General features: G+C 49.3%; 1 pseudogene across 1 annotated transcript in view; it reads left to right on the forward strand.

Annotated features, from left to right (window-relative positions):
* Positions 1-413: 413 nt before the first annotated feature.
* Positions 414-12,430, forward strand: part of LOC143785572 (uncharacterized) — a 40,967-nt pseudogene continuing 28,950 nt past the window's right edge. The window contains exon 1 of the transcript XR_013218019.1: positions 414-743. The product of XR_013218019.1 is annotated as an uncharacterized LOC143785572 (transcript). The remainder of the gene's footprint in view (positions 744-12,430) is intronic.

Raw genomic sequence — 12,430 nt, forward strand, 5'->3', positions numbered from 1 at the left:
TCTGATATCATCACTAATATATACCTGACAGGGGCCCATACATTCTGATATCATCGCTAATATATACCTGACAGGAGCCCATACATTCTGATATCATCACTAATATATACCTGACAGGAGCCCATACATTCTGTATCATCACTAATATATACCTGACAGGGGCCCATACATTCTGATACCATCACTAATATATACCTGACAGGAGCCCATACATTCTGGTATCATCACTAATATATACCTGACAGGAGCCCATACATTCTGTATCATCACTAATATATACCTGACAGGGGCCCATACATTCTGATACCATCACTAATATATACCTGACAGGAGCCCATAGATTGTGATTTCTTGACTAATATAAAACATAAGTAATGACTATAACTGTAATCACTTTATTAGTGAACCTTACACATTCTCATGTCCTCACTAATAAACATCTGCCAGGGTTCCCATACATTGTACAGACATACATCTATATCTGACAGGAGCCCGCACAGTCTTATCATTGTCAGCAGTGAAGCAGCTGCAGTGTGAGGGCTGCAGTGTAGTCAGGAGCTGCAGGAGCCCGGACATTCGGGACACAACCCTTCCTGCTAGCCGGGCCTCACTGACTGGACTACTGAAAGAGGCCCCGCCCCTTCCGGTGACATCATTCCCTCAAAAAAAAAAAAAAAAAAACATTAGTCCCTAACTGAGAAAGAAGAGGTAAGGAGAGAAGGAAGACAAGAGAGAGACCTGAGGTAAGAGAGAGACAGGAGGGGAAAGAGAGAGGAGGGAGAGAGACAAGAGGGAAGAGAGAGAGACAGGAGGGAAGAAATAGTCAGGAAGGAAGGTAGACGAGGAAAGAGAGACACAGGAGGGAAGAGACAGGAGGAGAGAGGGACAGGAGGGAAGAGAGAGACAAGAGGGAAGAGAGACGAGGGAAGAGAGAGACGAAGAAAGAGAGACGGGAGGAGAGAGAGACGGGAGGAGAGAGAGACGAGGAAAGAGAGAGACGGGAGGAGAGAGACAGGAGGGGAGAGAGAGACCGGAGGAGAGAGAGACCGGAGGAGAGAGAGACCGGAGGGGAGAGAGACAGGAGGGAAGAGAGAGACAGGAGGGAAGAGAGAGAGACAGGAGGAAAGAGACAGGAGGAAGAGACAGGAGGGAAGAGAGAGACAGGAGGGAAGAGAGACGAGGAAAGAGACAGGAGGGAAGAGAGAGAGGAGGTAAGAGAGACGAGGGAAGAGAGAGAGAAGAGGAAAGAGATAGGGAAGAGAGAGAGGAGGAGAGAGACAGGAGGGAAGAGAGAGACAAGAGGGAAGAGAGTGACGGGAGGTAAGAGAGTGACGGGAGGTAAGAGAGAGACGAGGGGAGACAGGAGGAGAGACAAGAGGGAACAGAAGAGACGAGGAAAGAGAGAGACAGGAGGTAAGAGAGAGACGGGAGGTAAGAGTGAGAGGAGGTAAAACAGAGATGGGAGGAATGAGAGACAAGAAGAGAGACAGGAGGGAAGAGAGACAGGAGGCGTGAGAGACGGGATTTTTTATCTGATTGTTCTCGTGCATTTTTCTCGCAAATGAGTCTGAGCCGTTATTCAAACAGTTTGATATTTGGGGTTGAAGTTGGTTTCTTATTCTGCCTTTTTTCTATTTTTTATAGATTTAATGCCAAAAAATACAATGATAAAATACAAATTAAAATGGTTAAATTAATTTGGGTCAGTGATCTCACAATGCAGACACACAGATAGTGATGCCCCTCATCTAACTCAGGTAACTCCAGCCTGGCCCAAATGGGTTCTGGGCATCAGATCTGGCATCCAAGTGGGCAAATTAGTCAATTTTAACTATTTGAGTAAGTAACGTGTTTTTAAGGGGTTAAATGACTTTGGGCCACTAATCTCACACCACTATTACATAGATAATCATGCCCCGCATCAAACTCAGGTCATTTCAGCCTAGCCTAAACAGGTTCTGGGCATCAGATCTGGCATCAAAATTTCATGTTTGCCCTCTTTGATGCAGGGTATCACTATCTATGTAATGATGGTGTGAGATCAGGGGTCCAAAGTCATTTAACCCCTTAAAAATACCAGATGACATCTGCAACTTTGTATTTACTCAGTTATCACTGTGCCATCTGTGGTGTTACATAGGACTGCAGGTCACATCTACATTCTCACAGTTTTCTCTGGCATATGTGGTTTTGCATAGGACTGCATGTAACATCTACTACATTATCTGGACTCCGAGAGATATCGGCAGCACGCTGATATACTGTAGATAAGCTCTGATGTGGACCAGACATGTTCTCCCCACACTACCGCTCTCTGTTCTCTAGACCACTGGTCACTTTTAGCCTGCAGTCTATAGAACAACAGGGTGATGCAGCGGCCAAGGTTCTGGTGCGGTGAAGTCATTGCATGGCTGTAATGCTTTGGTCCGTACGCGCTTTAATGAGGGTCTCATCAGAATCGTGGATTAGGAGTTTTTTATTTTAATTAAAATTTGTAGTGTGACTGGCATTATATACTACGTGTGTGGGGTGAACGGTCACTCATACATTGTAGGGGCTACTGTGGGGTCCATTATACAGCATGGCAGCTATTGTAGGGGCTACTGTGGGGTCCATTATACAGCATGGCAGCTATTGTAGGGGCTACTGTGGGGTCCATTATACAGCATGGCAGCTATTGTAGGGGCTACTGTGGGGCCCATTACACAGCATGGCAGCTATTGTAGGGGCTACTGTGGGGTCCATTATACAGCATGGCAGCTATTGTAGGGGCTACTGTGGGGTCCATTATACAGCACGGCAGCTATTGTAGGGGCTACTGTGGGGTCCATTATACAGCATGGCAGCTATTGTAGGGGCTACTGTGGGGTCCATTATACAGCATGGCAGCTATTGTAGGGGCTACTGTGGGGTCCATTATACTGCATTGCAGCTATTGTAGGGGCTACTGTGGGGTCCATTACACAGCATGGCAGCTATTGTAGGGCTACTTTGGGGTCCATTATATAGAGCGTGGCAGCTATTGTAGGGGCTACTGTGGGAGGTTCTCAAAATGTGGGGGTCATTATACAGTGTGATATACCAGAAGGAAACAGCCTTACCAACACCAGTCAGATCACAAATGCACAGGCAGGATGCAGCAGACCCCCATTATAAATGCAGGGTCAGAACATGTGCAAACTACTGATAAAAGCAGCCACTCACACACCTACCAGATTATTGAGGTGATGGCTGCCTAGTAGAAAAAATGTACACAAATGAGGCTTGAGTAGAACACCAGTCACACAGGTAGGTGTGATGCACAGTGTCCGGCTTACAGCCAATTAATGACACCCGTAATATTATGTCAGGCGGGCTGTCCAGCACTAAGGCCGACGTCACACTACCTTTGAATACGGACGAGAGCTTTGCAATAAAAAATCGCATAGCACTCTGACTAGTATTCATCTATGGGGCAGCTCACATCACTGTTTTTTTTCTTGGCCGTTTTCAGTGTGTGAGTGAAATCGCAGCATGCTGTGACTGTCACCGACACTTGGCCGAGACTCGGCTCACTCGCACCCATATAAGCCTATGGGTGCGAGGGAGACAACGAACATCACTCGGATATCATCCGAGTGATGTGCGTTATATGCTGACCCCGGCAATGGAGGAGATGGAAAAATTCATTTCTCCGCCTCCTCCGCAACTGTGCTCCGATCCACTCTATGCGAGAGGCTCGGAGCACAGACGCATGACAGGGTCATTAGCATATCACATCGGATGCAATACGCTAGTGTGACTCCAGCCTATGAGTGAACCTCACAAGGACAGACTCCCCAGTACACCCAACCAACAAAAAGGGGCCTGACTTATTCTTGCAAAAAAATGGTAAAAAGTACAATTTAAGATGAAAAAAATAATGCATATGATAAATACCGTATATACTCGAGTATAAGCCGAGATTTTCAGCCCATTTATTTTAGGCTGAAAGTGCCCCTCTCGGCTTATACTCGAGTCATTGTCCCAGGGGGTCGGGGAGGGAAGGGGAGCAGCAGCTGTCACATTATACTCACCTTCCCGGCGGGGTCTCTGCAAGTCCCTGCTTCTCAGATTGTCTCCGGCTCTGGCAGCTCTTCCTGTGTTCAGCGGTCACGTGGTACCGCTCATTAAAGTAATGAATATGGACGTGACTCCACTCCCATAGGCGTGGTGCGCATATTCATTACTTTAATGAGCGGTACCATGTGACCGCTGAACACAGGAACAAGCTGCCGGCACGTGCCGGAGACCATCCGAGAAGCAGGGGCTTGCAGTGAGACCGCGCCAGGAAGGGATGAGTACGACGGGAGGGAGAGCCATACTATATTCACCTGTCCCTGTTCCACCAACGCGCTGTCTTCCCATCCTTCCAGCTGTGACTTTCAGGTCAGAAGGAGCAATGACGTGGTTAGTGCGTGCTTTTTGCCTGAACAGTCAATGCAGAGACCCGGAAGACAGCGTCGCGCAGCTGTGGAACGGGGACAAGTGAATATCGCAAGTGCCGGGGGCCTGAGCCAGCGACGACTCCGGCACCTGGCCCCCATAGCCCGCCAGTGTCCCCGCCTGCCCAGGACCCCGCACTCGGCGCCCAGTGATGAGAGGTGAGTATGTCATTTCTATTTTTTTTAATCGCAGCAGCAGCAGCAGCATGGGGGGCATATTATGCTATGGAGCATCTTATGGGGGCCATCAACCTTTATGGAGCAGCATGTGGGGCATATTATGCTATGGAGCATCTTATGGAGGCCATCAACCTTTATGGAGCAGCATTTGGGGCATATTGTGCTATGGAGCATCTTATGGAGCCAGCATTAACCTTTGTGCAGTATTATATGGGTCATATTTTAATACGGAGCATCTTACGGGGCCATTATTAACCTTTGTGCAGCATTATATGGGGCATAGTTTTGTATGGAGCATCTTATGGGGTCCATCATGAACTTTATGGAGCATTATATGGGGCTCCTGATTCAAAATAGATATTCAAAAACATTTAACCTACTGATGTCTCAATCAATTTTACTTTTATTGGTATCTATTTTTATTTTTGAAATTTACCAGTAGCTGCTGCATTTCCCACTCCCAGTTTTTTTGTGGCAAAATTAGGGATCTCGGCTTATACTCGGGTCGGATTATAATCGAGTATATACAGTACATTAAATGAGGTATTGGTTGATATTTTGGCCAAAATAGATAAGCTCCCAACCCAATGCAGGCCTGGCTGCATCCTGCGAAAAAAAATTTCTATGTTGCTGTTTTTGAAAATAGTGTTAGGACTCGCAAGTATGAGGACACTTGATGCTGGGTTGTGAGCTTATCTATTTTTGCACCGCCCGACGGTAGGATTGGAGCACTACCAGCTGTTCCACTACTTTGTCCCAGATTTTGTCAACCCTATAAAGTAATTCCTGGTTGACTGCTATGCGCAGGAATACCGCCTCCACACCCGGTTGCTGTGCCACCCCATTTCCCTCTATCGATCTTTTCCGTGCCTTGGTCGGAGTGGGATCCTGGAGCTGGGCTGTCACAAAAGTCCCCCAAGGCACTTCCATCTCAAGATGTGTCAGAGTCTCCTCGAGCTCTCCTGCCATCCCCTCTAGGGGAAACCTGTCAGGTTCTCATTTTTTCCCTATGGGGGTGACCTCTACGGCAGGAATCCCTGTCTCAAAATCTTCGGGCTCTGCATCCGGAAAAATATTTGTCCTGGGAGGTTTAATTTAATTCTTCCACAGGGACCAGAACAGGGGCAAGTCCCTTCCAAGAACAGCCCAGTAAAGAAGGGTCTTCAGCACTCCCACCACATTTTTAACCTCTTCGCACGGAGTAAAAAATGTAACGTCCACTGTTGGATATTTGTGAAGTTCACCATGAATGCATACAACCCCAACTTTTTTCCCAGTGGGTTGTGACCTAGAGATTAATGACCCATGCACAAGTGTCACTAGGCTCTCTGAGTCCAGGAGAGCCTCGACCTCATGTCAGTTAATGCGCACCTGGCACAGATGGGGTTCACCCACTGGGACGAAAAGGATCGGCGGTGAAGACGGCCTGGGCGTACATCGATACATGGTGAGTAAACCTGCAATCCATGGTTTCAGCCATCAGGGGGCAGTTGGTAGCCACATTTCATGGCCCTTGGCATCGCCAACACTTAATAGCTGTGGCACAGCTAGTCCAAGAAACCGGTTTATGGGAAACGGGTCTCTTGTCACTCTCTCTCTGGAGTGCCCCCTCAGTACGGGCTCGGTCCCAACTGTCCCCAACAGAGGGTCGTGTCCTTTCTCCAGGGTCCTGGGCTGGCGGTGCCTCGCGTGATAAACGTAGTGGAATAGAGCCCCGTATGAAGTCCTAAGTAGCCGTATAACACTTGATCAGGCTAACCACCTGGTCTAGGGTGCCTGAATCCCCTTGGCCCACCCAGTGCTAAATAGCAACTGGCAGAGTTCTCGCCAGCCGGTCGACCACCACCCTCTCTACCATCTGGGAAGGAGTCAGGGTCTCAGGCTGGAGCCATTTTTTTACTAGCTGCAGCAAGTCATATGCCTGAGACCTGACAGGTCGGGCCTCCACGAAGGACCACTGAAACACCCATTGTGCCCGTACATAAGGGTTAAGCCCCAGTCGGGCAAAGATCTCGCTTTCTAATTTCCCATAGTTCTTGACATCCTCCCTGCTGAGGTCAAAGTAGGCCTTCTGGTCATCTACCATCATGAACAGGGCCACCACTTTAGCCCACTGGGAAATCGGCAGGTTTTTCCGCTGAGCTGTGGCTCAAACACAGTGAGGAAAGCTGCCATGTCGTCCTCAAGACACATCTTCCTCAGCGCTGACCGGACCTTGTCCCAGGCCTCAGAACGGATCGGGGTCGGTCGTGAGTGCGTCTCTCACAGGGCCGCAATTTGCTGCATTAGGAGGTTGTTCGTCTTCTGCTGGTACAACTCCATTTGTTGCTGCTGACTGAGAACCAACTGCTTCAACAGCTCCTCCATTTTATCGGCCGACCTCGGCTGCAGTGTGGCGGGCTTAATTACTGACATATAACTTGCTTTGGGTATGCCTCAGTTTATACTACCATCATTCTCCTCCATATGTAGTGCAGCAGGGTTTACACAGTGTGATAGATAGTCAGGGACCACAGAAAGTTCAGCATAAAGTGTATGTATTCCAGAAGCTCACATAAACAGGAAAACTGTATCCTCCGGTTCACAGCCAGGTCCACAAAAACAGTCCGAGTTCCAAACCGTTGCCATCGTCAGTGGCACTGCCGTGTCATCCGCTTTGAAGTCCCTGGCTCTGTGTTAGCTTCACACAGGCCTGGGTTGCACAGAGTCTCCTGATTTGCAGCTTGCAAAAACCAAAGTGACACACCCAAGAAAAATCTGAGAGTTTAAATGGGAATCATGGACTTAGAGCCACTCCCAAAATTCGGAGTGGAGGGAGCGATTTGTCCCACTACCAAACCTACAAATCCTTCCAAAAATAAAAACCCATGTTAGGTTTTCCTAAAATCTGACTTGGTCAACTACTTTGACCAAATCCACACATTTACTTTGCCTTGTAATTCACAGACGTTTTGCTGTAAAAACAATGTGCTCCAGCAGGTTTAATATGTCTATATGCATCCTGGTGGACGCATAATGGCCCTCGTGTATGATCCCCCTCACTGCCTCACAAGAATAATACAGATATTGAGAATTATATCCAGCATATAGGATGTCATACCCGCTGCTGCAGCTCCTGCTCCTGTCGGCTCTTCCCGCTGCAGCCGCCGCTCTCTGCGCCGCACCGGTTCTCTGGTTTCTCCTGCTGTCTCGCCCGCTGCTGCGGCTCCTGCTCCTGCCGGCTCTTCCCGCGGCAGTCGCCGCTCTCTGCGCCGCGCCGGTTCCCCGGTTCCTCCTCTGTTGTGAAATTGGATTCTGGGCTCCCCCGGTGGCCACTTGTGGAATTTAACTTGTGTGCATCATCCCCTCTGTTCACCTGCTCCTATCAGGATGTGGGAGTCGCTATATAACCTTGCTCCTCTGTCAGTTTCATGCCGGTCAACAATGTAATCAGTAGCCTTTCTGTGCATGTTCCTGCTACTAGACAACTCCCAGCTAAGTTGGACTTTTGTCCTTGTGTGTTTTTGCATTTTGTTCCTGTTCACAGCTGCTGTTTCGTTACTGTGTCTGGAAAGCTCTTGTGAGCGGAAATTGCCACTCTGGTGTTATGAGTTAATGCTAGAGTCTTAAAGTAATTTCTGGATGGTGTTTTGATAGGGATTTCTGCTGACCATGAAAGTGCCCTTTCTGTCTTCATGCTATCTAGTAAGCGGACCTCGATTTTGCTAAACCTATTTTCATACTACGTTTGTCATTTCATCTTAAATCACCGCCAATATATGTGGGGGCCTCTGTCTGCCTTTTGGGAAAATTTCTCTAGAGGTGAGCCAGGACTGTCTTTTCCTCTGCTAGGATTAGGTAGTTCTCCGGCTGGCGCTGGGCATCTAGGAATAAAAAAACGTAGGCATGCTACCCGGCCACTTCTAGTTGTGCGGCAGGTTTAGTTCATGGTCAGTATAGTTTCCATCTTCCAAGAGCTAGTTCTCATATATGCTGGGCTATGTTCTCTCGCCATTGAGAATCATGACACTCCTCCTGCTGTCCGGGGATTCCGGCGTGGTGTCCGCGCTTCCTCTCTCCCTGCGTCTGCCCCGCACATGCGCCTTAGGACGCGGGCGCCCGCTCCTCACTCCTCTTAACCTCTTCCACGCTTCCCCTCCCTCCAATCAGGTACCTCCCACGGCTATATCAGGCGGCTCCTCCATAACGGAGGCGCCTGATTACTATTGTGCTTCTTGTGCTCTAACTCAGGTCCTTGTGGTTCGGTCTCTTGCCCGTTCCTGTCTATTCAGCTCTTCCAGTCCTACTCCCTGGTTTTTCCCTTCCTCCATCTCCCTTGCCTTCCTTCGGTTCTCTCCACCTCCCTTCCATTTGTTTTCTGTTGCCATACCCTACCTGCCTCTCCTCGAGCCGTCCCTCTTGGCATCAGCTGTTGCGGTACTCGACCTCCTTTGGCCTGCTCCCAACTGTCCCTGTATAGGGGTAGCCCCCCGGGCCCGCTCGCCCTTGGGTGCGTCAGTACCGTGACCCAGAGGGTCCACTCTCTGTCCGTCACCTCGGACACCACAGTATAATCAGGCCATGGACCCCGCTGGTGCCTCTGCGGCAACTCAGAAAGAGTTGTTGTTCTTACGGGAGAATCAGACCCGGATCATGTCGGTCATGAAATCTATGGACTCCCGTTTGACAGCCCTGCAGACTTCTGATCCTAGTAACGCTCCACTGTTGGCTGGTCTCCAGCAGGAGCTTGCGCAGCAGCGAGATACCCAGTCCCATATCCTCACTTATATGGCGTCCATTGACGACCGTTTACTCTCTCTACAATCTACTACCGCTGCTTCAGTCTCACGCCGTGACTCAGTACCACTTCCCCCTCCTCGTTTGGGAAAGCCCCCTAGGTATAGCGGTGACCCCAAATTGTGTCGGGTTTTTTTGAACCAGTGCCGTCTTCACTTCGAGCTTCTACCACAGCAGTATCCATCAGATCGTGCTAAAGTGGCCTTCATTGTGTCTCATCTGGAGGGGGAGGCCCTAGCCTGGGTAAACCCGTTATGGGAGCGGGATGATCCGGTAGTAGCCAGCATTCAGATTTTCTTAGATACTTTTCGGAGGGTCTTTGATGAGCCAGGTCGGGTGGCTTCTACTACAGAATCCCTCTTTAACCTGCAACAAGGAAATCTCACAGTTGGGCAATATGCAATCCGCTTCCGAACTCTTTCCTCTGAGCTCGGATGGAATAACGAGGCATTGGTAGGGGCTTTTTGGAGAGGGCTTTCGTCCAAGATTAAGGACGAGCTCGCTGGCCGGGATACTCCCACTACCTTGGAGGATCTTATATCTCTGGCTACGCGTATTGATTTACGCTTCCAGGAACGCTCTCGGGAGTTAGTCAGGGAAAGGAGGCCTTTTAAAACCAATTTGGCATCCGGGTCTCCTTCTTTCAAACCCTCCGCTTTACCTGCCCCGGAGCCGATGCAGGTAGATCGTGTTAAATTGTCGGAGCAGCGACGTAAGGAGAGGTTGGCACAGGGCTTGTGTCTCTACTGCGGAGGGGTCAATCATTTCCTACGTTCCTGCCCAGAGAGGCCGGGAAACTCCTCCACCTAGGCCAGGTAAGAGAGGCCTTCCTAGGTGACCCTAACCCCTCTCTACCCTTAACCATCTCAGCTTTGATTTTCTTAGGTCGGGAGCGCAGGTCTGTGGAGGCATATGTGGACTCGGGTGCGGCTGGTAATTTCATTCGTGAGGACGTGGTGAACCAGTTTCAGATACCAGTGGTTGCTCTTGAGACTCCGCGTCAAATCTCTGCAGTAGACGGCAAACCGCTTTCTGTCCCCATTAAAATGGTGACCCTCGAGTTGGAGATGCAGATTGGAGCTCTACACCAGGAGAAGATAGCATTTTATGTTTTGCCCTACCTGTCTCATGCTCTGCTTTTGGGTTTACCCTGGCTCAGGTCGCACGAGCCAGTTCTGGATTGGCGCTCTGGGGAGATTCTCCGATGGGGGCATGGTTGTCATGAACGTTGTCTGCTGCTCGTTTCCCGTTCTGTCCACCCTCAAGCATCCGTCAACCCTCCAAATCTTCCTTCTGCCTACCTTTCGTTTGCCGATGTCTTTGATAAAAAGGATGCAGAGATCCTTCCTCCACATCGAACTTTCGACTGTCCAATCGAGCTAATCCCTGGAGTTTCTCTTCCTAAAGGAAGAACCTATCCTTTGTCTCCAGCAGAGACCACAGCCATGTCTGAGTACATCCGAGAAAATCTAGCCAAGGGTTTCATCCGAAAGTCGTCTTCCCCGGCTGGAGCCGGTTTCTTCTTCGTCCGGAAGAAAGATGGATCCCTTCGGCCTTGTATTGACTACCGGGGCCTGAATGCCATCACGGTCAAGAACAGATATCCCCTACCTCTGATCCCTGAGATTTTCGACCGTTTGAGGGGAGCCCGAATTTTTTCCAAACTAGATCTTAGAGGGGCCTATAATTTGGTCCGAATTCGCGCTGGAGACGAGTGGAAGACCGCCTTTAACACTCGAGACGGTCATTATGAATACCTAGTCATGCCTTTTGGTCTCTGTAATGCCCCAGCAGTCTTCCAGGAATTCGTGAATGAGATCTTCCGTGACTTACTGTATTCCTGTGTAGTAGTATACTTAGATGACATCCTTATTTTTTCTCCCGACTTGTCTTCCCACAGGAGAAGCGTCCGTCTGGTTCTACAACGTCTTCGGGAGAATCGTCTCTATGCGAAGATTGAGAAATGTTTATTTGAACAAACTTCCTTGCCCTTCCTGGGGTACATTATCTCTGACTTGGGGTTGAAGATGGACCCAGAGAAATTGTCTGCTGTTCTCAAGTGGCCCCGTCCCGTTGGGGTCAAGGCCATCCAACGATTTTTAGGCTTCGCAAACTACTACAGACAGTTCGTCCCGCATTTCTCTTCAGTAACTAAACCTCTTGTCGTCCTTACCCGGAAAGGAGCAAAACCAGACGTTTGGCCTCAGGAGGCTGAAGACGCCTTTCTTTCCTTGAAACGGGCCTTCGCTTCCGCTCCTGTTCTTCATCGGCCTGTAGCCAGCAGACCCTTCGTCCTCGAGGTGGACGCCTCCTCTACTGGTGCCGGGGCGGTCCTCTCTCAACGTTCTCTCTCTGGTCGTCTGGTTCCTTGTGGGTTCTTCTCAAAGTCGTTTTCTCCTGCGGAATGCAACTATTCTATTGGAGATCGAGAGTTGCTGGCTATAAAATTGGCTCTACAGGAGTGGCGCTATCTCTTGGAGGGAGCCATTCATCCCTTTGTAATTTTCACTGATCACAAGAACTTGGCCTACATTCAATCCGCTCAGAGACTCAATTCCAGGCAAGCTAGGTGGTCTTTGTTCTTTTCTCGTTTTGATTTCAAACTGCATTTTCGTCCCGGAGACAAGAACGCTAAAGCAGATGCACTCTCTCGGTCCTTGCAATCTCCCGAGACGGAGGAAGTTCCTTCTCACATCATCGATCCTGCTAAATTCATTATGGTAGCTCCTTCGAATCTCCACTCAGTTCCGCCTGGCAAAACTTTTGTCCCGTGTGACAAGAGAACAGAGGTATTACATTGGGGACATTCCTCTAAGATTGCTGGACATGTCGGTACTAAGAAGACGTTTCTTCTTCTCTCCCGATATTATTGGTGGCCATCCCTACGACAAGATGTTTCAGAGTTCGTAGCCTCCTGCATGACCTGTGCTAGAAACAAGGTACCCAGAGAACTACCTTCTGGTCTTCTACATCCTTTACCCGTTCCTGAAGCCCCTTGGCAACAGATAGCC

Source organism: Ranitomeya variabilis, chromosome 7 (genome assembly GCF_051348905.1).
Source record: "Ranitomeya variabilis isolate aRanVar5 chromosome 7, aRanVar5.hap1, whole genome shotgun sequence".
NCBI lineage: Eukaryota > Metazoa > Chordata > Amphibia > Anura > Dendrobatidae > Ranitomeya > Ranitomeya variabilis.